The 27231-nt window shown below is 47.2% G+C and overlaps 1 protein-coding gene across 7 annotated transcripts in view; it reads left to right on the forward strand.

The window, feature by feature from the left end:
* The first annotated feature begins 1325 nt into the window (after nt 1–1325).
* The window catches only part of Ppfibp1 (PPFIA binding protein 1), a 168942-nt gene continuing 143036 nt past the window's right edge, over nt 1326–27231 (forward strand). For 4 of the 7 annotated variants that reach the window (XM_029570320.1, XM_008846892.3, XM_029570325.1 and 1 more), the window contains exon 1: nt 1327–1480. The gene's annotated coding sequence lies outside the window, so the exon portion shown is untranslated. Of the gene's footprint in view, nt 1481–27231 lie in introns of all 7 variants that reach the window. The other 3 variants (XM_029570322.1, XM_029570323.1, XM_029570321.1) reach the window with 1 other exon arrangement.

A 27231-nucleotide genomic window follows, 5' to 3' on the forward strand; every position in this document is an offset into this window, starting at 1 on the left:
CAGTAGAAAGTCAGAGATTTATTGTACTTCTAGATGATGATGGACATAGAGGCCTTGTACCACTCAGTTCTGCCCTGGGTCTGACAGGAGGCAAACTGAAAGTTCTCCTGAGAATCATCCTGATTTCTCAGCCGAGATCACACAGCTGATATCCACCCAGGGTAAACAGCAGTTAATTCTTAATTGGTAGCTCAGCCACTGCAACTGGCTCAACAGTAATTATCCTCATGTGGTTTTGTTGCACTCAATTGCCAGGGTTCTTCCTGGTCTCCTGTCCTTGTGCATCAAAGATACTTATAAAGGTCAGAGCCAGGACTGGAAAGATGGCTTGGCGGTTAAGAGCGTATTCCAGACGACCTGGGTTCAGTTCCCAACACCTACACAGGGCAGACTATCTCCAGCTCCAGGGTGAATCCATTGTCTTTAGCCTCCAGTCACCTGTCCTCATGTGTACATACGTAGAAGTGCCTGCACATACACGCAGACACATACACATAATTAAAAACAATAAAAATAAACCTAAAAAAAAGGTCCGTGCCAGGCTCGATAGCACAGGTCTGTCTCAGCTACTAGGGAGACGGAGGCAGGATAACTTCTTTTTTATGTATTTTATTCTTTTTATGTGTATGAGTGTATTGCCTGCATGTGTGTAAGTGCACCCACGTCATGCAATGCCCAGGGAGGTCAGAAGAGGGCACTGAACCCCCTGGAACTGGAGTTATGAACGGTTATTAGCCCCATGTGGGTGCTGGGGAAGGAACCCGGTCCTCTGCAAGAACCACCGGTGCTCTTAACCGCTGAGCATCTATCTCTCCAGGATAACAATGTCAAGGCCAGCCTGGGTTACTGAGTTCAGGTCCAGCCTGAGCTACGGGGTGAACTGTGGACTCAGAACGAAGACAGACAGAAGGTAAGGAGCACTTTTTCCGCACTCGGGGGTCCATCTGCCTGGGAGGCGCGTGTGCAGAGCAGCCACGTGGCTGGGTTCGCACCAGGCCCGGGCCGCGTTTGGAGACCCCGCCGTGTCCCCGGGTACCCCGCAGGCCCGGGCGCGCCTAGGCCGGCTTCGGGGGTTCAGTAGCCGAACCCCAGCCTCGGGAAGCGGCTCGGCTCGGCTCGACGCCCTCCTCCAGCCCCGCTCCGCCAGGAACGTGGGAGCCCTGCGGCGCCCCGAGAGGCCGCCGCGCCGAGCCAATCCGCGGGCCACCCCCGCGCAGGCCCCGCCCCTCCCCTGAGTGGCCGCTCTCCCAGCCAATCAGCGGGCCGCCCTCGCAGGCCCCGCCCCCAGCCCTGAGCTGGCTCCCGCCGGGGTGGCGCTGCGCGGGGAGGAGCGGTGGGAGGCCAGGGAGGCGGCACCTGGGCGCGGTGATGTCAGCCCAGCGCGGCGCCCCGGCCCCGGCCCCGGCTCCTGCGGCGTAGGGCGCCGACCGCCGACCGCGCTGCCCGGCGGAGCCGCCACCTGTGGAGCGGCCGGGGTCAGGTAAGCGGGGCCTGCCTCCTCCCGCCGGGACTCGGTCAGGAGGGGTGCTGGACTCGGTACCCGGGGGGCCCGGAGGGGTGCTGGGACTCGGTACCCGGGGCTCTGGTCAGGGAGGGGTACTGGGACTCGGTACCCGAGACTCCGGTCAGGGAAGGGTGCTGGGACTCGGTGTCTGGGACCCGGTACCGCGGACTCCGGTTAGGGAGGAGTGCTGGGACTCGGCACCCGGGATTCCGGTCATGGAGGAGTGCTGGGATTCGGCACCCCAGACTCTGCACAGCACCCCAGAACTCCGGTCAGGGAAGGCTGCTGGACCCCGCACCCCAGACTCTGCACAACACCCCAGAACTCCTGTCTGGGAGGAGTGCTGGGACTCGGCACCCCGGACTCTGCACAGCACTCCAGAACTTTGGAGAGTCAGGGAACTGTACTCAGATCCCTCACCCCAGACTTCCCACAACCCCACAGACAGTCAGGGAAGAGTGCTGGGACTCAGCCCCCCAGTCCCCCATTTTCCTGGAGTGTGCTTGGACCCGGGACCCCAGCTTCCTGTGATGCCACAGAGCCGTCAGGGAGGTGTATGTGGGGGTGAGGAATATTTTTAAAATGCCACAAAAAGGTTTTGTGAATCATCTCAAAAAGTAAGCATTATGATAGAAAAAAGTTGTATTTTTTCAGTTCCCTTCTGCCCCATAATCCATCAAGAACATCAGTGTTGCTCTTACACAGCGGTGTAAAATATTCTTTGACATAGTTCAGGCGGGATGGGAGACATTTCCTTGGGGTGCATCAGTTAGCCTGTGGGAGCACTGGCCTCTTGGGGACTCATTTCTGAGGTCTACTTGTGTTAGGAGCACCACTCATCCCTAATCTGCCTGGGGCAGCTGGGGAAGAGGGTGATTATGTTTTCAGGGTTCACCTTTAGGGAGTTTGAACAGGGACATGTGGAAGGCGTGGCATTCAGACTCTTATCATGAGAATGTGAGTTTTTCAACATGTGGGACCAAAACAAAAACTCCCTTTCAGTCAGAAGCTGGGAACCTGATTTAAAAGCCCGAGTTTGGAGTCTGCTGAAGGATCCGGATTTTTCTTTTTGGTTTCTCCCTGCCTGGAGATTCTCTGTGCACAGGTCACCCACTGGGTGTGATTAGCCTTCTGGGGGGCGAGGATGACTCTGAACACACTGATTCTAACCTTGGCTGTTATCGGCGTTTCAAGGCTATTTTAGAGCAAGAGAAAGACCAAGTGTGGCTGAGACTCCGACTCAAGTTTCCCCTTTCCACCGGGCAGTTCCGCAGCATGAGGATCCCCCCTTTGCCAGGGCTGGAGGAAGTGGAGTCATTGTTAGTCAAAAGCTGCATCCCGGACCAAAAGGGCATTTCCAGGAGATGGGGACAGGCACCACATGATGTCCAGTAAACTCCAGGCAGGAAGTGTGGGGTTCTGTGAAGGTCTCAGTCTTATAGCCAGACAGTTAGGTGTCAGAACCAGAAAGAACAATTTAGTTTGTTTGCTTTATTTAAAAAATACCTGGGTCATTCATTATTGTTCTCAGTTCCTGAAAAAAGTTAAATAACACAGGGTAAAGAGCAGCTGTTTTGACAACCCCTGCCCCCTCTTCCTCCCTCCCCCCTCCCCCCCATTTGGGGCAGGATTGCCCCATGTAGCCCAGGCTGGCCTTAAACTTGTACTTTCCTTGGCCTGCCCCTGAGGTTACAGGTCTGTGTGTGCCACTGTGCTCAGCAAGAATGGGCGTTTTGAAAAGGGAATGTGTCTCTCACTGGGACAGAACATTTTAATTTTGGTTTGTGTTTTGGGCTAAGGCATAGAAATTTCGATTGGCTCAGCAAGAATGTTGAACAAGACTTTATATTTATGGTCTGTGAAAGTATGTAAACTGTATTTTCCAATGTAGTTTTCTTTTAATTAGGAAAGAGATGTGGAGTTCCTGTGGGCATTGAGGTGAGCTCTCTCTAACCTCGGTGTAGCCTTGGCTGATAAGACTATTTAAAGGGCATGTGGCCAAAAGATAGAGCTGCAAATACCAGACAGCCAAGGAAAAAGTTGAGAAAGCGTTTATTTTTTGTAATACGTAATTTATTTCTTGACAAGTTTTAAAACAGTTTTTTTGAATAATTTGACTAATCGTCATTTTATATAATTTGAATTATTATTTCTCATAGTTTATGTTTATGAGGGCAGATGTGCTATATTAAATATGGTACATAATTTTTAAAAAATTTATTCATTTTTATTTTATGTGTACGAGCGTTTGGCCTGCATGTATGTAAGTGCACTATGTGCATACCTCGTGCCTGCAGGGGCCAGAAGAGCATATCAGGTCCCCTGGAACTTGAGTTAGGATAGGTGTCAGCTGCCACGTGGGTGCTGGGAATGGAAGCCAGGTCCTCCAGAAGAGCAACGAGCACTCTTAACTGCTGAACCATGTCTCCAGCCCCCAAATATGGTCCTTCTAAAGGAGAGTTCTTAGGTCACCGAGGTGGTTCAGCAGGGTACGGCACTTACTGCCAGGTCTCGTCCCCAGAACCTACACGGTGGAGGGAGAGAACTGACTCACACAAAATTGTCCTCCAGCCTCAGCTCCCCCAACACATGTGGTGTGCGCGCACACACACCCAAATAAATGTGAAAAAATGAGAGTTCTTTTTGTCTAATGTTTGATTTATTGAGGAAGGTAGGATTAGGTTTTGATTTGATTCCTTTTGATAAACAATTCTTCTTTTAGCTACTTTAAAAATAAGACTCACCTGTTCTTACTGAACAAGCAACTTGAAACTCAGGCCACAACATAATTCCAGATCAATAATGTGTAATTGCAAAGCTGGTAAACTGTTCCTGAGAACAAGTTCATTGAGGGAGTGTCCGTTACCTGTTGCATGGTCTTTTTGTCATTGTTCCATGAGATAAGTCAGAAGGCCACATTCCCCTGTTGCTGGCCAGCTGACTTCTCTTGAAATCCTTCATGTCCATGGGATACTTGCATTTTGTAGTTCATCACGCTCATAATTCATTACATTAAAAGGAAGATTTTGAGTTGTTCATCCCGTTTCCTTTTTTAAAAGATTTATTTTTATTTTGTATGTATGAATATTTTGCCTGTATGTGCATACAGCACTCACAGAGACCAGAAGAGGGTGCAGATGATCCCCTGAAACTAGAGTAATAGACGGTTCTGGGCCACCATGTGGGTCCTGGGAACCAAACCCAGGTCCTCAGCAAGCGCTCTTACCCACTAAGCCATCTCTGTATCAAAGGCACCTGTATTATGCAGTACTTCAGGAGGTCAGAAGAGGGCATTGGATCCCCTGGAATTGGAGTTACAGACAGTTGTTAGCCGCCATGTGGGTGCTGGGAATTGAACCTGGGTCCTCTGCAAGAACAGCCAGTGCTCTTAACTGCTGAGCCATCTCTCCAGCCTCTATGTCTCAAATAGCACAATTTTCAAACTTAGTTTGAAAATTTGTTTTGGGTGTGTGTGCGTGTGTATGTGTGTGTGGCTGGAGGTAGATGTCAGGTGTCCTGTCCTCCAGTGTGTGTGTGCGTGCATGCGTGCGTGCGTCTGTGCGTGGCTGGAGGTAGATGTCAGGTGTCCTGTCCTCCAGTGTGTGTGTGTGCGTGCGTGCGTGCATGCGTGCGTGGCTGGAGGTAGATGTCAGGTGTCCTGTCCTCCAGTGTGTGTGTGTGTGTGTGTGCGTGCGTGCGTGCGTGCGTGCGTGGCTGGAGGTAGATGTCAGGTGTCCTGTCCGTTGTCTGTACCTTGCTTTCTCAAACGGGGCCTCTCATAGTGCAGCAGCCATGGTGAGATCTTTCAGAAAGTCTTAATTATAATTTTTGAAACCATTGTCAAAAAAGATGAATTTAAATAAGAGACTGAAAGCTATTAAAGTTAACACCCCATTTTGGTGCCGGGTGGTGTTTAGCAGTAGAGAGAACGGTGTATCTGTCTACTGGCCAGCATTTCGGTGCAACTAAAACTCCATAAATTCATAATTAGTTCACAGTTAATCATCAAACTGTTCAGAACTGACTCTGTCCAAACACTGCTCTGGCTTTTGCCGTCCGTCATCTGTGTCTTGCTGCTTACTTATTTCTCAGATTTATTACAGCGCATGTCAGTACCTGCTGCTTAGTAAACCCCTGAAGCTTTTGTGACATATGTCATAAAGATTAATGCTTTATTAAATGAAGCTCATGGCTGAAAATGATTCAAAGACTTCTATTTTTTGCCTCCTTTGACACGCAGTCATTACCCTTGGTAGAAACCAGAGTAGTGAGGGTTTCTTTTCCCTGTTTTGTTTCTACTTCGAAAGAACTGAAATACCAAACAACTTGATTCTAGGTTAAAATTGGGCTCCCTGAGAAGCTTTAAGTCTGCCTGCTTGGTGAACAGTTTCAGGGCTAGAAGGGAGATCCGAGTTCAGTGTGTAGAAGTTTGTACCACTGAATAGTTTCTATTTCTGAAATGTGGGTCTGGACTCTGAGTGGGCCAGGTGGGTGTGCTGTCACGGATTGTGACTGAACTTGGGTTATGTGTCTCCCTGGAACTTGGTGTGACTCATGGTTTGACTGGCCCACACTTACATCTTTGTTTTTGTTGGCAAGGGTAGGGAGTTGAGAATAGACCGACCATTTAGTGGTTTCTGTGCCGTGGCACACCTAAAAATGCCCACAACTGAAGGAACTGTACAAACTTAAAATTGCATAGAGTAGAGGCATTCTCGAAGAGTCATGGCTCAGATACGGATCGTGTAGGAGGATGATCAGACTACATAGTAATTGGGTTGTCCGTACATTTTAGGAACACCCTTGTGGGTCGGATAGGAATGAACATTTTTACCTGTTCTTAATTATTCAAGCTTTTGACATGAAATACACATCTTCAGGGAAGCAGGTCTGACATTCCTAGTGGAGGTAGGGCTGGATGTGACCAAGATAAATTGTTTGTGTGGATAGGTGGGTATATTTAATTATCAAATAATAAATACTAAAAATGATGGTGTTTTCAGTTGCAAGATTATGTTTTCATAAATAAGTGACCACATTCTTCAGACAAGCAAGCTACAAGGTGGTCATGGGAAGTTTATTAATGTACTGCTTTTCAGACTTTTCATATCTCTGTAGAACTTTGCATAAATGTCTCACCACTACAGAGTTGTATGGGGTTTTTTGAATGACTTTATTGAAAAGAACATAAAAACAGGGTAGGACTTGGTGGCCTGCTTTTTGTCACATAGTAACTTAGCAGCCTAGCTGCACTTGAACGAACGTCCCTGCACCATTGTGTTTAAGATGCTGACTCTTGGAACGGTAGAGGACTTAATGGTGTTTGAAGTGGAATTTGAACACGCTCTGTTATTTCTTTTGAATGAAGAGTCAGATGAGTTTTCCTCTAAACTAGCTGTGGGAAGTGAGAGGGAGGGAGGGAGATGGTGACCAGTGAGAGGGAGGGAGGGAGATGGTGTCAGGAAATGCTCTGGCTGAACCATAGGTGTGAAGTTCCTTGGTGTCCTCTGGAGCAGCTGTGTGGATACTTTGGTCAAACTTTCCCATCCTCTGTCCTCCACCTTCATTGGTGTGTGACTGCACAGCTGAGCGTGTTTCCGAACACGGAGCTAAGGTTTACCACTTTCCCCTGCTCAGGGACTTTGTCTAGGATGACATGCCCTCCGCATCACCCTGTAGGGCCAACGTGACTAGGTGCCCTGCTGCCATTCAGGCCTCGAGCGTCTTCCCTTCAGCTGAGCCCGTTTTGTTCGATTTAGCACCAAAGCCTTTAACAGCGCTTGACTTCCCAGAATCCCATGGGTGGGTGGGATGTCTCCCTGCCAGTGAGGTAAGAGTGACCAGCTCTCCCCTCTTGCCAAAGCTCTTCCAAGGGGACGTCTCCAGGCCTTGTTGGGCCTTCTGTTCTTTTCACTTCTTTTTTCTCCCTGGAGAAAGTAGACAAGCATCTGTGAGCAGAGGTAAGCAGCTCAGGGCGGGGGGCGGGGTGGGGGTTGGGAGCAGGGACGGCATTCTGGAACAGCTGCTCTGGGCCCAACTGCCCGTGTTTTTGGCTGTGGGTAAGGGGAATAACATTTCTGTTTGGTTAAACCATAGACGTTGAGTCTGTTGCTTGTAGCCGTCGTGGTCTTAACTGAGTTTAGATTTTTAAAAAGTGTATTATTTCACTAATTAAACGACATTATTCTGTGTGAGGAAGAAAAGAGGAGAACTTCAGGACCTCACAGAGGCTCAATTTGGATTCTGGCCTTGCTGTTTCTAACAGCCAACAGATGTTGGCAAGGAATTTAACCTTTCTCAGTCTTTCCATCTGTAAAATGGTAGGACTGATGTTTGCGTCAGAGAATTTTTAAGTTTCAATATGAAAATGGCACATTTGGCACAGAGTAGGTTTCTAAGAAAAGACGTCAGGTATTATGGACAGAGTGTGTTGGAGATCCCGAGGAAGGGGAGAGACGAACCTCAGCGTTTTCTCCGAGTTGGCCTTCAGCTGCAGCTGGATTGGTTGAGTGCTAGGTCAGCAGGGCAGCTGTGGTCCCCTGCCTGTCTACTCTTTGTCCCTTTCAGGTTGCATCTCAACACCACTTGTCCAAACCAGAACACCCCGAAGTCTGCTCGCCAGTGTTGAGAAAGTAAAGGCCGTGTTTAGGAAAATTTTATTAGCTATAGCAGAGGGGTGACGGGTTGGGCTCTGGAGCCAGATGATTGTAGATTCAAATCCTTGTCCTAATGAGCCATGTGATTTTGGTTAATTAAATCCTCTGTGAAATGGGAGTAGTTGGGTAGTTATGAGGATTAAATATGATAAAATCTGTGAGGCACTAATAGCTTTATTCTTGGCAAGCAACCTGCCCTGGATTGATGACAAATATTGTTGTTATTTCATTGACTATTTGGCAAGCAACTCCCACTTGGGGAATTTTTTTTTAAGGTGGGGAGGAGGATGATTATGAAGATGGCTCTGGAAAGTGTGCTGGGTGTTACGAGGTGCATAAGTGATCGAGGAAGTAGATAAGGGAAAGACCCTTAACCAAGAAGGGCACACGAGAAAAAATGGAATTTTAGTGGGAAAATATGAGTTAAGATTTGAAGCCCTACAGTTAGATTCTCTTCTGACTCATGGTGACCTACCTTAGTTTTCTCATTGTGTAAATTAATACAATAATTGTAATCATCTCATCAGGTTTTTGGGAGAATAACATGAACAGTAAGAATGGCCAATGCTAACTGAGCCCTTGTTATGCAGTAAACACTTATAAGCATCAAGTTTTAACTTAGTCCCTGCATCAGCCCTAGAAAAAGATATTTCTATTATACCTGTGTTAGACACGAGGACTCTGAGATACCCAGAGGCTCAGCAACCTTGTCAAGGTCATATGGAGTGTGTGTTCTGGGCCTGTGTGTGTGTGTGTGTGTGTGTGTGTGTGTGTGTGTGTGTATAGATCATGCTATAAATCACTAATCACAGGTCACTAAAGTCAGGTAGGTAGAGCTCCAGGGCCAGAACATCCGCCTCAGCCACTTCCCCTCCCCCTGGTTTGGCTTTGTACCTGGTGTACTAAAGCCTATTAAGAATTGTTAGTTGGGGGCTGGAGAGACAGCTCAGCAGTTAAGAGCACTGGCTGCTCTTGCTGAGGACCTGGGTTTGATTCCCAGCACCCACATGATGGCTAACAACCATCCATATATAATTCCAGTTTCAAGGGAATCCAATGTCCTCTTCTGACCTCCTTGGGCTTTGCATGACACAGGTGCATTTATACACATGCAGGCAACACACTTATAAAAATAATAAATATTTTAAAAAGGAATGGTTAGTTGGGGGCTGGAGAGATGACTTGGTGGTTAAGAGTGCCTGTTTTGAAATCATGAGGACTGGAGTTGGGATCCTTGCACCCACGTAACAACCCGGCATCCCTGCAAACACTTCTAACTCCAGCTCCCAGGGAGGTGGATTTAGATGGATTGCTGTGGCTTTTTGGCTAAGAAATATGAATCCCAGGTTCAGGGAGAGACTTCCTGCCTAAAAAAAAAGTGGAGAGTAATAGGAGGATTTTTCTTTCTTGAGACAGGGCCTCTCTGCAGCCCCAGCTTTTCTGGAACTCACTATGTAGACCACGTTGCCTGGGATCTCACAGAGATCTGCCTCTCTCTGCCTCCCAGGTGCTGGGACTAAAGGTGTGAGCCACCACGCCCAGCTAATAGGAGGATTTTTGATGCTCTGCCCTCTTCTGGTCTGTGTATGCACATGCATACACACATGTACATACACTCACATAGACACACGTACATATATAAATAAAATTTAAAAAAATTGTTAATAGTCATGAAGATTTTATGCAAGAATTAAAATTGTTAAGTTTCTGGTATGGGCATAGTCCTAGATTGGTAGAGCATCTCCATGTCACTGTCACATAAAGATGAAGCCTTCAAAGAAGAGGGTGTGGAATCGAAGAGAAGCAGCACCCAGCCTTCAGGTACGCTCGACACTTGGAAATAATCAGGCAGAAGAAAAGTTGCCAAGGGAGGGAGAGAAGTGGAGGTGTTGGTGCCCAAAAGAAGGAGAGCACCCGGTGTTGGAGATTGTTCACACTGTCCCATGCGGCAGACTCCTTACAAGGCAGGCTGGGGAAGTCTGTCTGGCTTCCATGCTACTTTGTGAACTCGAAGAAAGCAGTTTTGAGTAGCACAGGAGAGATAGAATCCGGAGGGTAAAAACAATTGAGGATTATAGGAGAAGTTTTTAAGCTGCAGGTGATGAGTTAGACCGTTCTTTCAAGGAGTTGGTGGGGAAGCACGGAATAGTGGCTTGGGTTGGAGGGTACAGGGTGGAAAGGTGGTGCTAAGAAACAGAATAAAGTGAGCACAAGGCATGGGGGAGGACGGACGGGAACGAAAGTGGGTGGAAGGTGGTGGGTTAGTCGAAGGCTGTAGAACTCTCCTGTAGAGAAGGTGGAAGAAGGGACCCAGGGACGTGGGAAATGCTGTGGGCGGGTTAAGAGTTGGTCGTTGGTGCAGTCGTCTTCAGTAGAGAAGGGAGCATTGGAAGGGAAGTCAGAGACAGGTTGCTCTGGCCCCAGACGGCTGGCTCTGCGGACTGTTGGTCAAGAGGAAAAATACGAAGTAATGGCAGAAGTCTTTCATCTAAACAACACACACAACACATTTGCCAGGACGTCTTGAGGCAGCAGTTAATTTATTGAAGTGGGAAGTAGTGGGGCCAAAAAAGAAAAAAATCAGACGAAGGAAAACGTGACTGGTTTGAAGAAGGAATTTTTAGACAACCAGACTTAATGACTTAATGGTTCACAGACTAGTTTTTTGGGGGAAACTTGAGCGTTCTGGGCGGTGAGAAGCAGTCTGGTTTTGGTGCCACGGTCAGTTAACGGCTGAGCACGGAGCCACCCAGTGCACAGGAGCTACTCCATGGAAAGAAGTTGACCATTGCACTAAATACCGGTTCTGATGAGGTCATCGGTCTTCGTTTTAACAAATTATTTCCAGCCAACTGTAGCTGAAAAGACACTGGATTGTGGTGTTTCAGCAGTTTTGTTGTGGTGATGACATCAGGATGATGGAGCCAAACACTGAAGCAATGCGGTGATTAAGCCCGCGCTGCGGCCATCTTCCTTCATCCCTGGCTTTGCTTTTTGCTGGTTCAGTTATCCACAGTCAACCATGGTCCAGAGGCATCAAGTGGAAGAATCCAGAAACGAACAGCTCATGAGTTTTAAATTGTGTTCTAGTCTTAGAAGCATGATGACATCTCTCCCCACCCTGCTCTGTTTGTCTGGGGTGTGAACTGGCCCTTTGTGCAGCGTGTTCATGCTGTGTCTGCCACCTGCCATGGTGGGTCTTGGACTGAGCACAGCAGCTGAGCTCTGCCATGGCTTACAGCAGAGTTCTCATACCGGGGTAGAGGCGTCATGTGGCCCACCCGGTCTTTAAGTTTTAGTCAGCGTTTCGTCAGTCTTCACGTACTGAAACCAAGATTTAGAAAAGAGATCTGGCTTCTGTGGACTCTTAGTCTCACGTCTTAGAGAGCTCAGTATAAACTGGACGCTGTGAGGAAAAGGTTTGGGTTTAGTTTAAGGCAGACTGACCATTTGTTCAGGTAAAATCTTCACTTTCAATTGCACAATTTTTTTTATTTTATTATTTTTAAATTTTTATTATTTTTGGTCTTTTTTTTTTTTTTTTTTTCCTTTTTGAGACAGGGTCTCCCTGTAGCCCCAGCTGTCCTGGAACTCACTATGTAGATCAGGCTGGCCTTGAACTCACAGAGATCTGCCTGCCTCTGCCTCCCGAGTGCTGGGATTAAAGACGTGTGCCACTACACCTAGCTTAATTTTTTTATCTTTTTATATGTATAAGTGTATTGTCTGCATGTATGTAAGTGCACCTGTGTTGTGCAATGCCCAAGGAGGACAGAAGAAGACATCAGATCCCTGGAACTGGAGTTATGGATGGTTGTTAGCCGCCATGTGGGTGCTGGGATTTGAACCAGGATCCTCTGCAAGAGCATTCGAAGCTCTTAACCGCAGAGCCATCTCTCCAACCCCCTCAATTGCACAGATTTTAAGCATTTACCTGCCTATTTTCAGTGAATGCCTGTGAAGCAAGCCAGTGTAGATCTTTGATCCGGGGATTTAAGCTCTTTATTGATTATGGAAATTGAGCAGTGCTTTGTACCAACCCTTGTTTACATTTTTAGGAAGAGCATTTTTTTTTTGGCTCTGTCTGACTGCTGTCACAAAAGCGCTACTTTGTGACCTTGTGTCACCTTGACCTCGTCCTTTAAGCCTATCTTTCTGGTTGCCTGTGCAGAGGGGCCAGCTCATGCTGCAGCAGGGCTCGGAGCCTGTCTTAGTGCTTTGCTTGCTTAGACCCCTTTCTTCCTCAGACTCACTTTAAATAGTCCAGTGGGGACTCTTTCCTGAGAGGCTCCATCAGAGCCCATGCTGGGGACTGTGCAGGAATTAGGTACCCAGTGCTGAGCACCACATGGGTGTTGAGTCTAGGCTGTCTTTGACAGTTCCTGCCACCACAGTCAGTTGAAACTTTGAATCTTCTAATGCAGGACTTTTGGTATGTGGTTGTTGAAATTGTACTTTGAAATAAGAATGGAACTTGCACTATTAATTACAAGGGCTGCACTAACATTGTTTCTGTTCTACAGATGAGGAAACAGTTTTCTCTAAAACACACTCTCGGAATGGTTTATATCTGACATGTCTTACTCTTTCAAGTGTATTCTATACTGGTTGAGGGCCATGATTTTGTTGTCAGGACCCTAAGAAGCAGGTAAATAAGTAGGTAAGAGTGATGGTTTCTCAGCATGTGTTGAGGTCTGTTGTCGGCTCACTGACGGTGCAAAGATGATTTAGGTCGACGAGCTGTACAAGGCTTTCTCCCTGGACTCAGGTGAAACACAGAATTGTGGACCATGGGCTCTGGAACCCAGTGGCTCAGTTTGAGCCCTTTGTCAGTTGAGGGCAACAATGACATGTGTTTTCATAGCAGAGGCTTGCCTTGGAGGTGATTCTGACTTTGAGGAGGCATTTGGCAATGTCATAGGACATCTTCTGTGTCCCAGCTTGGGGATGGGATTATTTTCACATCCAAAGGCCTACTGGCACCGCACAGAGCAGCTCTCTGTGATGGGAGTGGGTGGCACTGTATTTGGTGAGTGACGTCCAGGGACACAGCTAATCACCCCACAGTGCATAGGACAGCTTCTAACAAGGCATTATCTGGCCCAAAATGTCCATAGTGCTCAGAAAATGCTTTGTAGGGTCATGAAGTTGAAATAAGATATTGAATGCAAACAGTTTGCCACAGTTGCTAGAAAACCATCTCAGAGACTTCAGATCAGCCTTTGAGAGGGCGACCTCCAAAAGAGTTGATTTTGGCAGCGTCTGTGATCCCTGCCAAGGCAAAGCCGTGTGCTCAGTGCTCCACGCTCCCCTGTTCAGATGAGGTGACAGACTCACTAGAGATTGTTTATGTCACACTGTGTACTAACATGAGCTGGCAGGGTTTATCAGAGCTGTAAAAACAATTACTAGTTTTTAGGGTGTTCCGAGTAAACTTCCTGTTCAACTAGTTTGTTTTGTGGAGATAATTTTGGTGTGCTGGCATAAGTCCTCTTGTGGGAAAGGTTTCGGTTTATGGATTTCCAAAATGTGATTGGGACACATACTTTTTATTTTCACATCAAAAGGCCTAGTGTTGGCTGGAGAGATGGCTCAGTGGGTAAGAACACCGACTGTTCTTGCAGAAGACCTACATGGCAGCTAATAACTGTCCGTAACTCCAGTTCCAGGGGATCCAACAGCCTCTTCTGACCTCTGCAGGCACTGCACGACATGGGTGCACTTACCTACGTGCAGGTAGTACACTCATACGCATAAAATAAAAAATAGTAAATAAAATATTAAAAAAAGGCCTGGTGTTGTGCTAGCTCTGGCACCACACAGAGCAGCTCTCCCCCTGTTAGGGGCTCTACCTGTAGCTTGGTGCCTGGAGAAGTGCGTGGACAGATTTCCATCTGTTCTTCATTGGGGATTTACACTCGAAATTGTTATTTAATTTGATCACAAAAGTGATGTATATACCCGTATAGAAATATATAACAAAGACACAGTTAAAAAGATGCATCAGCTGGGCGTGGTGGTGCACATTTTTTATCCCAGCACTACGGAGGCAGAGGCAGGCGGATCTCTGTGAGTTTGTGGGCAACCTGGTCTATGAAGTGAGTTCCAGGCCAGCTGGGGCTACAGGGAGACCCTGTCAAAAAGACAAAAAACAAAACAAAACAAAAAAAAGCAGCAATCCCACCATACAAAGGTGTGTTTTTGTGTATTTTTGGTGTGGTGATGTGTTTCTTTCCATTTTCTAGCCATATACTTTTCTCCGCAGTTACTACATTATGAGTGTATACTTTTACTCCCTCTTCTGGTCTGTTGCCCACAGACGTGGCCGCAGGCCAGTTCCATGGAGGAGATTCCCCAGTTGAGGCTCCTTCTACCTGGTGTGTCAGGTTGACAGCGGAAGCATCCGGCACAGCCCACCTGAGAAACATTCAGCATCGTTTTATCTGTTCCTCTTTGCACTGCTGAAGTGGCCGTGAATATTTCTGCGGACTGTAAGACGCTGTGTTCATTACAGCACATGGCGCCTGTTTCCAGTGAGCACTCTGCATCTCTGGGTTGCACATCAGTCCTGTCTTCACAGTAGCTGGATGGAAGGTGCATCAGAGGTTTGGATGCATGGAGGTCCTGATGTTGATGCGATTTGCCAGAACTTTCTACTAACTTTTGTTCTCAATTAACAGAGTGATAGCTTTGTTTTAATAATACTTGATAAAATTTATCTCCAATTTATCATTATCAAATATAAAAAATACTTGATAAAGTTTTAAAGAGCAGAGATACTTGTTTTTTCTCTGTGTGTTTGCTGTTCAGGAGGCCAGATGTGCGTACATGATGCACATCTGCATTTCTTTTGCAGACTCTCCCACTCTTCACCCATCGTCTTGAGAATTAGCGTTTTTCTGTTTGTTGTAAACTCTGATTTGTGCATCTTTAACCCTTTATCAATTGTTGCATATATTTTTATCTACTTTCTAATTTTGTTTTTGGTTTTTAGTGATGTTTTGATTTTTTAAAAAATTATTATTTTTATTTTATGTATATGAGTGCATTGCCTGCATGGATATAAGTGCACCTGTGCCATGCAGTGCCACTGGAGGTCAAAAGAGGGTGTTGGATCCTCTGGAACTGGAGTTACAGACGGTTGTTGGCCGCCATGTGGGTGCTGGGAATTGAACCCGGGTCTCTGCAAGAGCAGCCAGTGCTCTTAACCGCTGAGCCATCACTCCAGCCTGATGTTTTGATTCTTACTTAGTCAGTCTGTTACCTGTTTTCCACCTGAGGTCTTCACCTTGCCTCTGTCTGTGCTAAAATGAAGTCTTTTTGCTGAGGGAATTACCATTCTGAGGAACCAGTATTTAAAATTACACTTCAAACTAGGTGACTCTAGTTTCCTAAGGAGAATTGCCCTTAGGTACCTACGTGTGCTGTGGAAAAACCATCACATACTTGTGGGAGGGGTGCAGAGGGTAACGTGAGCAGGAAAAGATGAGACCCATTGAGCTGTTGCTCACTTATTTGGCTTTTACTCTCCCTGCCCTCTGGGTGGAAGTTAGCTTACTGAAGGTGGGAAGGTCCTTCGATTCCTAAATGGCTGATTAGCTGGGACCAGCAGCTTGTTCAACGCACGGTAGCTGGGCCTGGTACTGAGTTGGCCCTTAGTCGGTTTTTGTTGAGTTGCTTTCTGTTGCTCTATAAACCACTCTGACCAGAACAACTTGGGGAGGAAAGGACTTATTTCATCTTCCACTTCCAGTGACAGCTCATCACTGAGGGCAGTCACGGTTGGAACTCAAACAGGGTAAGGATGTGGAGGCACGGCTGAAACAGAGTCTATGGAAGAACGCTGCTTACTGGCTGCTCCTCTGGCCTGTGCTCAGCCTGCTTTCTTATACAACCCAGGATCACCTGCCCACAGTGGGTGGGGCTCTCCCACATCACTCAACCATCAAGAAAATGTCCCCCAGACATGGCCACAGGCCAGTGCCATAGAAGAAGCTCCCCAATTGATGCTCCCTCTTCTTAGGTGTGTCAAGTCTGATGTGATCCAGGATAATTTTTATGTGTTTGGCCCTTGGGGACATAGACCAAACAGGGACGGTGACAGGTTCCCTGCACTCCTGAGGCCTTGCCTCTTCAGGCTTGTTCCCCCAGGCTCTGTTGCGCACCCCACCCAGGCTCTGGGTCCGCCACTAGCAGGCCCCAGGCTCTGGTGCCCACCCCACCCAGGCCCTGGGTCCGCACTAGCCGTACCCAGGCTCTGGTGCCCACCCCACCCAGGCCCTGGGTCCTCACTAGCAGTACCCAGGCTCTGGTGCCCACCCCACCTAGGCCCTGGGTCTGCACTAGCTGTACCAGTCCATACTGGGAGAGGGAGGTGGTGCTTATCAGTGGGCTACTTTGCCAAGACCTTGCACTGTGGCTTTTTTTTTTTTTTTTTTTTTTATTTTCATTTTATTATCAAATAACAAAAAGGAAAAAATAAAAACAGAAAACAGCCCTTTGAAGGTTAGAAGTAGGAGAATCAGGAGTTCAAAGTCATCCTCTGCTACATACTCAATTGGTGGCTGGCTAACTTGTGCTCCAGATGACATTTATAGAAGAAAATTTTTAAAATTTGCAATTACGACCTTTAGCTGATTTGGAGTTCTCGGTACCCAGGTGTGGAAGCGGAGACAATCTGTGGAAGGCAGCCAGTGTTTCTGGGAGCTCAGTGCATCTTGGGGAGGGCAGGGACTCTGCCCTTGTGGGCCCAGCTCTCTGGGTAGAGTCATCAGCTGTGCTCATGGCTGGGTGAGGACTCTGCCTGGTTGATGGGAATAAGCCTGGAACGCCAGCTTTGCCTATAGCAGCAATAGGGCCACCCATGGTAACCATGGGGTATCGTGTTGAGCCTGGCAGAGTGGTACAGGCGGGGTGGCCTCAGCTCCTGCTCGAGCATGCGCTGGATGAACCAAGTCTCAACTTGCTCCTCCTTCAAGTTCAGCCTGGCTGCCAAGGCCTTGCGAGCTTCATGGTCAGGGTAGGGTTCTATCTTGAAATGTTCCTCCAGCTGCCACTCCTGCTCCCAGTGCTGTTGCTCATGGGGACCCAGGGCATAGGCGTCCTGGGAATTCAGAGGCTCTCCCATCCTGGGTGAAGCTCGGCTCTCGCAGACGAAGCTCAGTTCTCCCGTTTCGCACTGTGGCTTTTATAGATGCTTCTCACCTCACCGTCATGAGACTAAATGCCATTTTCCTCTCCGTTAATTAGGAGGAAACCACGACTCAATGGAAGCGTCATTAAACTGTAGAGCTTCTGACCCGGCCTGGTCTGCTCTACTAAGGAGCGAGCCCATCATTGTAATCAGGGCTCATGATTTCCTGGTGGAACTTAGGGAGAGGGTAGCACAGAGTATTTTAGGTTTTGGAATTGGACTCACCTGGGGTAAAACCCCAGCATGTTCCTGTCTTAGTGTTGTGGCTTTGCTCCTTACCTACCCTGGCCTTCTAGGCTGTAGGATGTAATATCTCCTCATAAGAATGTTGGGCCAAATGGAATTACTATATGTAAGATGCCTAGCATAGCACCTGACTTATTTTCTGTAGTTCAGCAGTGATTATTTCCTAGTCCAAAGCCAAAAATAGAAATTTGCTTTTTTCCCCCAAAAAAATTTAGAATAAAGCCCAGATGGCTCAGTCGGTAGAGCATCAGACTTTTAATCTCAGGGTGTAGGGTTCAAGTCCCTGTTCAGCCATCTACTCCTTTGGAGCTGGAGAGATGGCTCAGTGGTAAGAGCACTGGCTGCTCTTGCAGGAGGCCTGGGTTTGGTTCCCAGCACCCACATGGTGGCTAACAGCTGTCTGTAACTCCAGTTCTAGGGGATCCAACAGCCTCTTTTTGCCTCCACACATTGCACACCACGTACACGCAGGCAAATCACTCAAGACACATAATAAAATTAAAAATTAATAACATTTTTAGGGTAGCTGGTAAATCTGCTTGGCTTTTTAGAAGTTTAGCAAATATTGCTTATGTTTGGATGCTAGAAGTTTTCCTTGCTTCTCTGAGGCGCTTCTGCTCAGAATTTCATGGATCTCCAGTGCGTGCCTGTACTCGCAGCTAAAGCAAAGCATGTTTTGTCTGTACGATCATGTGAAACAGCTCACGTGAAGGGCAGAAGCTCAGGCATCGTTTACACGTGGTTGAGATTTTTAGGTCCTTCATAAAGCTCTTACTTGTCTTTGCTTTATAAACATTTAGGTCATAGAACAGCCTTAAAAATGTAGAGAATCAGGAGATGGACAAAGTTGTTAAGTAAATTTGATTTTTCCTGCCATTTAAACATTAGGTTTGATTGGTGCTTATGCTAGACCCTGTTCACCTAAAAAGAACTTTACTAGCATGAACATTCCTCCCTACAGAACTCAGCACGAGGCACCTTGCCGTTTAACTTCTACTCCGTGTTTGTCCAGGCTTGGCCTTCATAATGAATTGAGCCACGTAATTATAAATGCTTTTAGAATTTTATTATAGTCCAATATAGTGTTTGCTCCTCAGAGTTAAAGACCTCTGTTGGGAATCTTCTTCAAAGTAGTGCTTTGGACCTTCTTATTTGTTTTTGGTCCTTGAAGACATGGCTGTGTTTTTAACAGTAAATCAATGTGGTGCTGTCATACGGGACAGGTTACACTGATGAGTGCAGGACTTTACTGGGCTGAGGATTGACAGCTTGTGTCTGTTCTGAGGACCTGGGGCTGTTGTGGGTCCCCCACTGTCTTGGTAGGATTGGAGAGAAGATGGGAAAATGCCCTTAATGTAACTTATATAAATTCATGTTAGAACTTTAATATAATTTTAGGCCACGTGTCTTACCTAAGACATGGATACAGTAAGCATAGGTGACTATATAATTTGGCATGATGTCTAAGTTCCTTTTCTTGTCTGGAGTTCAAAGATGGAAGTACGTGGCCGAATCTTGTGCCTGCTGCAGATGGAGTGTAGGACATTATAAATGCCACGTCCACCTTTAATGATCGGTAGACAACGATTTCTCTAAACTTTCAAGCTTGCTGCTTGATTTCTTGATTTGTAGCCAAAGTGGGTATTTGGGGAGGAGGTGCTGGTGGGGATCATGAGGAGGAGGAGGTGCTGGTGGGGGTCACAAGGAGGAGGAGGTGCTGGTGGGGGTCACGAGGAGGAGGAGGTGCTGGTGGGGGTCACGAGGAGGAGGAGGTGCTGGTGGGTCACAGGGAAGAAAGTTGATAATGGTGAGGAGAGAATGGATCATGATTTGAGTCTCAGTTGATGGGTTTGGAGGACTGGAGTATGGTCTGTGGTCCTGAGATAGCAATCCAAAGGCAGCTCTGTGCCGGTCACTTGAAATCATGTTGGCTCCAGCCCTTGATAGTGCACGGAAGAATGTGGAACACGGGGAGTTGGGCCGGACGTCTTGTTGCAGACTGATTGGCTGATGGAGTGAAGAGGGATTAGCTCTCGTTAGTGTTCACAGGAGCTGTAAGACACCTACCTGAGCCGAGAGATGCTCTCCTCTTATTCTCCGCTGAGGACGTGGAAGCTTCCTTTTGATTCCTTCAGCCCCAGGACCTTTCCTTGAGGAAACAGATTGCCAGCCTGGCATGAGTTACAGTCCTGCAAGTGCCTCAGGTAACAGCAGGCAGCACCCAGTGACCGGAGACCGACTTCTAAACTATGTCTGAGGTCTGAGCTTTTAGAAGCCTTTGTTACCGTCCACATGACTGACGCCCAGCACTGATGACCATGTAATTTGATCTGTTCAGCCTCTCAGCTATACTCTAGAAGCTGTGGTCTATATCAACAGAGGGTCTGGATTATTTAGTCAGAGAGAGGAGAGGAGAGTTGGGGAGAGGGGGTGGGGGGGAGACACTGATTTGTGGCCTCAGGACCTTCTGCCATTGATGGGCCCTGTTCTTATGAAACATTGGTCTGTGGTTTGAATGTGGGAGATGGAGGCGGGATGGAGCCAAGTTTTCAGGAGGTTTTGCATGAAAACAACTTGGAGAAACATATAGACAATTGGAATTGGGCAGAGTTTATCGGAAAAACCTTGACCCAAGAATCTCACACCTGACTCCAATGTTGATAAGCTGTGGTTCTGAGCAAGTCACTTAGCCAATTATAAATTTAATATAGTAAGACTAGGCCTGACTTCCTAGGGAAGGCTGTCAGGGTCAAAATGAGATCAGATGTAAAATGCTGTAAAACATTCAGCAGGAATGTGAGGCTAGAGTTTTCATGTGGACTACATGTGCTATTTTTGAACATTCTGACCCCAAACCTCTAGTAACAACAGACAGACACTGGCTTTGATCTCCCAGTGCTGTGGCAGCTTCTCTTTCCTTCTGGTCCCCTGAACTGGACTGGAGCCTGTGAATCCCAGGACGTTTCTTGGGGTTTTCTGGAAGACAACCCTGCTTCCTCAGCAAGGCAGTGCAGGAGCTCCTAAATCCAGCTGCATCTGGTCGCCACCAGCTTTCTAAGGGATGCGAAATATACTACCTCATCTCAGTCTATTAGCCCTGTTATTAAAAGTTTGGAGTGTGTTCAGGGCTCAGTGTATCCTTTATGACAGAGCTTTAGAATGGTGACTCTTCTGGGATTTGAGGGTGAAGCTTGGTAGCCCCCCCCACTTTTGCATCGTTCTCCCTGGTGGCCGTTTACAGTGTCACGTGATATGATGTGTAGGTCCTTAGCATGGTAGGTCTTGCTGTCCTAACTTGTGAACTTGCAGTGCTCCTGTATATGCTTTAACTCCTGTGCTTGTTGACCGACTTGGGTTGGTTCAGAAAGTGGTCTGTAGAGGCTGATTATTAAACATTTGTAGTTTTTAATTGAATGGCCATCTGGCAGGTATTTTTCAAAGCCTGTTTTTAGCATTTACAAGATTTTTAAGGGGACTTGAAACTTCTTCAGCACAATTAAAAATAACTACACATGGGTGGCCACTATAGATCCCAGATTGGGCTCACTAAAAGTGGACCCTGGCTCTAAAGTGGGTGCTGAGTGGAGCTGTACTGGGTCCACTATACTGTCCCAAAGAGTCTGAACCCTTGGAAAGGAAACAAGCAATGTAGAGAGTGCCAGGAAGCACAGTATATGGCAGAGTTCTTTATCTGTGAGCTCACAAAGTTTGGCTCCTATAGCAGAATTGGAGGAGGCAGCCATAACCCCTTTTTTCAGTCAATATTAAACAACAGATCTCTATCTTTTTGGAAGTACACAAGGTATTTGGTAATATTTACACCCGATTGTGGCACAGCAGGACCTCAATACTATATTTATGAAATAGCTGATCTCAAATTGAGTAATCTCCCCTAAGCGTGAATTACTACATGTTCAAAATGTTAATCTGGGCTGGAGAGATGGCTCAGCTGTTAAAAGCACTGGCTGTATAGTTGCAGAGGGCCCGGGTTTGATTTCCAGCATCCACATGGGGGCTAACAACCGTCGATAACTCCATTTCCAGGGAATCGGATGCCCTCTTCTGACCTCTGTGGGCATTGCATGATGCAGGTACACTTAACACGCATGCAGGCAATACACTTATACACGTAAAATAAAAATAATGGACTGGAGAGATGGCTCAGCGGTTAAGAACACTGACTGTTCTTGCAGAAGACCTGGGTTCGAATCCCAGCACCCACATGGCAGCTAACAACTATCTGTAACTCCAGTTCCAGGGGATCCAACAGCCTCTTCTGTCCTCCATAGGCATTGCACAGCATAGGTGCACTCACCTACATGCAGGTGATACATGCATACACATAAAATAAAAATAATAAAATTTTTTTAAAAAGTTTAAAAAAATAATAAAATGTTTTAAAAAATCACAAAATATTAATCCTATATGTGTATAAATGCAGATGTTTCTGGGACATATTTTGAATTTACCGAACTGGTGGGTCACCATCACAAAAGGCAAACAGGACTGAGGCACAGAAAATATCAAACCTAGAACGTTCCAGGTACTTAGGAGAATGGAGGACGGATGGGAGAGATTAAAGCTACTACCGAAATTCCCAAATCCTTGATAATAAGGAACTTTGGGCGTGGCTGAGGATCAGGATTTGTGAGTTTTAGTTTCTTGTCACCTGACAAAATGCCCCACAGGAGTGACTTAAGGGAGGGGAGATCTGTCTTGGCTCATGGCCTCAAAGGGTGCCATCCACGGTGGTTGGAAAGGTGTACTGGAGACGCTTGTGGTAGTGGAGTGTGCGTGGAGCTCCTTGCATGGTGGCTGGACCAGGGAACAGAGCAAGATGAGGCAGACACAGCTAGAACCTTCAGGCTCACTCCTAGTGGCTGAGGCTCACCAAGTAGGTGCCCCCCCCCTCCTGTCAAAACAGGCACACCAGCTGGGACCAAGTCCTTACAACATGAGCCTCAGGGTGCATTCCAGATTCGAACCCTAACAGAGTTCTCTTGCCAAAGGATAAAGTCAATATGCTTCAGTGGAGGCGGGGGAGCCAGTTTCCTGGTAGTTCCAAAAGCCATTTGAGTTCAGCAAATTTCTGAAACTGTCTGGCATGGTTTGTGGTGTGAGTAAACAAGACCAAAGTCATGCGCAAGAAGCTCCTTCCCGAGTGCTGGTGTTAAGTCCTGTCTGCATAAGGGACACAGTTCTGGTTTTCCAACTCCTAGTAAGTGAAGAGGTGTGGCTTGGCTCACCCAAGGGATCGATAGTTTGGATTTGCTGTAGGCTTGGAGGCGGGAAACCTGATGATTTGGCCTTGGCACACAGCCAAGGCGATTGTGTGTGTGTGTCTGTGTGTGTGTGTGTGTCTGTGTGTGTATGTGTGTGTGCTGGTTTCCCAGGGCGGTCCCCTCAGCTCCTGAGTAGCTCTTGTAATTCTGCCTTGACCTGTGTTACCTTGCAGTAGTTCTCTAACGCCAGATGGAGGGAAAGGTCACTAATGTGTTTCCATGATGGGAGCCATGGAAAGATGAACAGATTACTGTTCTGTATCCAGAAGCTGAGCCACCTCAGGCTGTCATGGTGACAGGTTTTGTCTGAAAACACCCATGTCTGGAGCTCTTGGAGAGATGATGAGGGTTTGGTCATTGGACGTGAAGGATTTGATCTGCCAGCTGGTTTACTGTGTTGGCTAGCGGTAAACGAGAGAACAGAATTAGAAGCTCAAGGTTTCCGCAGATGAGAAGGAAATTTTGTAGCACAGTGAGTGTACTGTGGAGGAAAGCCTGAAGTTGCCTCTTGCACATGTGTCCTGCCCAAGAAGACTTGCGTGGTCCTCTGCTGTGTGAACCCTTGAGCCTTTGGTGAGGCCCTGAGGGTGCCAGGAGCAGGGCTCTCCTTGGTCTTCTGCTCATGCCTGCACACTTGCACGTGTACTGGCATGCTGCAGTTAGAGGATTACCTCCTTACAGTTCAAGTGCAGCATCCCCAGCAGTGCCTTTCCACTGTGACTCATGTCTGCAACGGAGGGAAGAAGAGTTTCCTGGCAGGAAGCGTGCTGGTGTGCAGAGAAAAACAACTGTTGTTAGGAGAGAGACTTTTGAAGACCCAGAATTGTAAAAAGTCTGTAAAGAAAAGCAGGGCCAGAAGGGATCTGCAGAGCATTTCTTAGACATCTGGGAAATAAATCAGGACAAGAAATGGAAGAAGGTCAAATAGAAAACCTTGTCACCTAGGATTGGCTGCAGCCTTAGGAAAGAGGCAGGACCAGTTGGGCTTGGAAACCCTTAGATACTCTCACTCATTTGACACAGCACCGTGCCACCCTTTGTACCCCACCTTGGCATCCGTTCCAGCAGTAGGAAGGTCTGACACTCCCCCGGGAGGGTGCTCGTAGCTGTTTGGAGGGTGGACCTCCAAGTTGGGAGAGAGGTGCTCTCTTAGTGTCCTCAGGAGGCAGGACACAGCGGTTAAGGACAGGCTTTGGAATCAGGCAGACCCAGACACTGAGACCTCAGGAAAATAGGTTATTGTGAGAGTTATTGGAGCATAATGAACAAGCACTCAAATTATTATTACACACCACGAGTTGTAGCTGAATTCGTGAAAAGTATTTTCCTGGGGCTGGAGAGATGCTCAGAGGTTAAAAGCACTGGCTGCTCTTGCAGAGGATCTGGGTTCGGTTCCCAGCACTCACATGATGGGTAATAACCACGCCTAACTCCAGCTCCAGGGGATCCAATTCCCCCTTCTGACTTCCACAGGCATTGCACAGATGAGTGCACTTACATACAGGCAGGTGAAATACTCATACATATAAAAATAAATTGAAAAGAGTTTTAAAATGCATCTTCCTAGTCTCCCAGGCCTTAGTGTCCTGACTTTGAGCCATAGTTCAGCCTTAGCCAACCCACGTAGGGGCTGGTCAGTAACCCCAGGTGGGATGGTGTTTAAAACAGCTGCAGATCCTTACAAAGGGCATTGGGCGCCCACATACTGTCCCATAGGAGGTGCCCACATACTGTCCCATACGAGGGTTCCTGTGTTTAGCTCCTTAGCTTTGCGCTAATCCCCACTAATCAGGATGTCTGCACATTCAAACATGTTAGCCAGACATCTGCAGCTTTGGTGGGTTGCTCCATAAAATAAATGGAAATCCTTGTTTATCTTTTAGCGTCTTCTGTGTATAGGACACTGGACCTGTAAGAATGCGCAGCTCATTGCTGTGAGGTGTCTCTGTTTTTATTTGTGTTTTATTACACCAATTGTGCTAGAGGTTTGCATGGTTGTAGCGTTACTCTCTTGTAGTTCTAAGGTAGGTCTCCTGTTCTGTCTTTATAATGGAGCTGAGGGCGTCTACTGTTCTTTTATTTTCCACAAACAAGGACATAGACACTCTTTTTAAAGTTATATTTTATTTCTAATTATGTGTGTGTCTGTGTGGGTGTATGTGCACCACATGAGTGCACCGTGCCTGTGGTGGTCAGAAGAGGGTGTCAGATCCTCTGGAGCTGGAGTTACAGGTGGTTGTGAGCCACCTGACGTGGGTGCTGGGAGCTAAACTCTGGTCCTCTGTACGAGCAGCCAGTGCTCTTGACTGCTGAACCATCTCTCTAGCCCCTAGATTATTTTCAAATAAGAAACTGACACACAGACCTATGTATCTGGGACAAGGTCACACAAACAGTACTAAATGTAAGCTCTGTATCATGATAGTCAAGTTTGTTTATAGTCATGACAGACCTGGTTTGGGTTCCAGACCTGGTTTGGTCTGGTGAAGGGATGGTCCAGTGTTCCCTATGGACACATAATCGATACCTGTGTAGAGGTCAGAAAGGACTCCCCAGGGGGTGATTGATGCCTTAACTCATAGGAATGTTTATCTTTCCATCCCAAAAAATAATCAGTTGTCCTACAGTGCAGACTTCTGCTTGCCCTGTGTCTCTAACCATGGCATTAGCTTGAAGGAACTGGCTCTCTTTAAAACTGACATCCTTTCCACCTCCCTGGAGCAATTAAGGTGACTTAAAAGGAGCACTGTACGTTTGAGAATCAGGAGAACCAGGAGGGTGGTTGTGGAGAGGGTCTTGGAGATCCAGAAAAATAGAAGGAAAAAAGGTCATATGATGCCGTTGTGTAACCTAAGTCTCCTGCAGATGGGACCCAGTGTTCTTTCGTGGTTTCAGTGCTGTTCATGTCATCCTGGGTCCTGGCAGAACCCCATCCGTGCACCACGCTCACCGACCAGCCATTCTCTGGTATCTCAGTATCTTGGCAATTCATGCTTTTCTAAGTTTCTTTAATGCTTTCGACCTCAAGTTGGTGGATTGTTGAAGGATGCGATCAAGCTGCCATGTGGAAGGGAAGTGGAATAGTTTTACATGGACAGTCCTTAGACAATAACGCTTATTTCAGATGACATGGTGCATGGCATGTGCGCTTACAGCTCTCTTCTCTTCTTTTGGTGGTGTTAGAAGTTGAACCCAGCTCCCCATGCATGATAGGACTACATCCCTAGCCCCGTATGTTGTGTTTGTTAGTTAAAATAAAGTTTTCAGACTCTGATCTGTAAGGAGAAAGAGATTAGAAGAGACTGAAAGAGCTCCAGGAGCCCAGAACAATGGCAGACTGTCTTCAGGCATGGGTCCTCCTCAGGAGCCCCGACTCCCTGTTTTTCCTCGTTATTAGAACAAGGAGCATGGGGGCTGGGCGTCATCACACTTTGCAGGGTCGTACATTCCTTTGTCTAAACATTTCTAATACAACAGGGCTTGTTTTTTTGTTTTTGAGACAGGGTCTCCCTCTAGCCCTAGCTGGCCTGGAACTCAGTGTGTTGTAGACCAAGCTGGCTTCAAACTCACAGAGATCCACCTGCCTCTGCCCCCCAGTGCTAGGATTAAGGTATGCGCCACCATGCCCAGCATAACGGCCTTGGTCCTGACTACTTTGCCAGGGTGCCTGCCTGATGCCGGTGTGGATACTGTCCCTGAGTTCCGTAGTCAATTGAAATGGATGGTGCATTTTAAACTATGATTAGCCACAGATAATGTTTGAAAAGGAAAGTCTGTGGCAATTTCTTCTCCGCATCTTGGAATAGGAAGACATGTTAACGAAGAGGGGGGTTGCCATGGGTTTGGGGGGCAAGTCCCTTTCTGAGGTAGTAATCCCCAGCCATGCACCACAAAGCCACTGTATAGCCTCTCTGTCCTGAGTCGCTGTTAGGACTGCTGTCACCGCCTGTATGTGGGGTTATTGGAGGGGTGCTTGGGGCCAGGAGCCGCTGTTGGGGTTTCTTGGAGAGAAACATTGAGAGAAGGACCAAGAGACAGATGAGGCTGCGGATGGGGCAGGAGAAACCAGCTCGTTTTCGTAACAGAGGTGAAGTTCTAGTTTATTGGAGGAAAAAGTTTCCTCTCTTTTACCCTGGTTCAAGGCTGTTTGATAACTGAACTTACGTTACGGAGAAAAGTAGAAGAGAAGTATACAACAGTACGTGGGAAAGCAGAGAGAGGGGGACACAGGACCGTCGGGGTCCTCCAGTGGGAGGGAGAGAGTGGGCTCGACTCTGGATGCAGGTGGGGATTGGTAGTTTAGGAAGAAGCTACCGGAGGGCAGTGGGTGGACAGGTAAAAGAGGGAACA

The sequence above is a fragment of the Nannospalax galili genome, unplaced genomic scaffold (genome assembly GCF_000622305.1).
Source record: "Nannospalax galili isolate Female #2095 unplaced genomic scaffold, S.galili_v1.0 scaffold763, whole genome shotgun sequence".
Lineage (NCBI taxonomy): Eukaryota > Metazoa > Chordata > Mammalia > Rodentia > Spalacidae > Nannospalax > Nannospalax galili.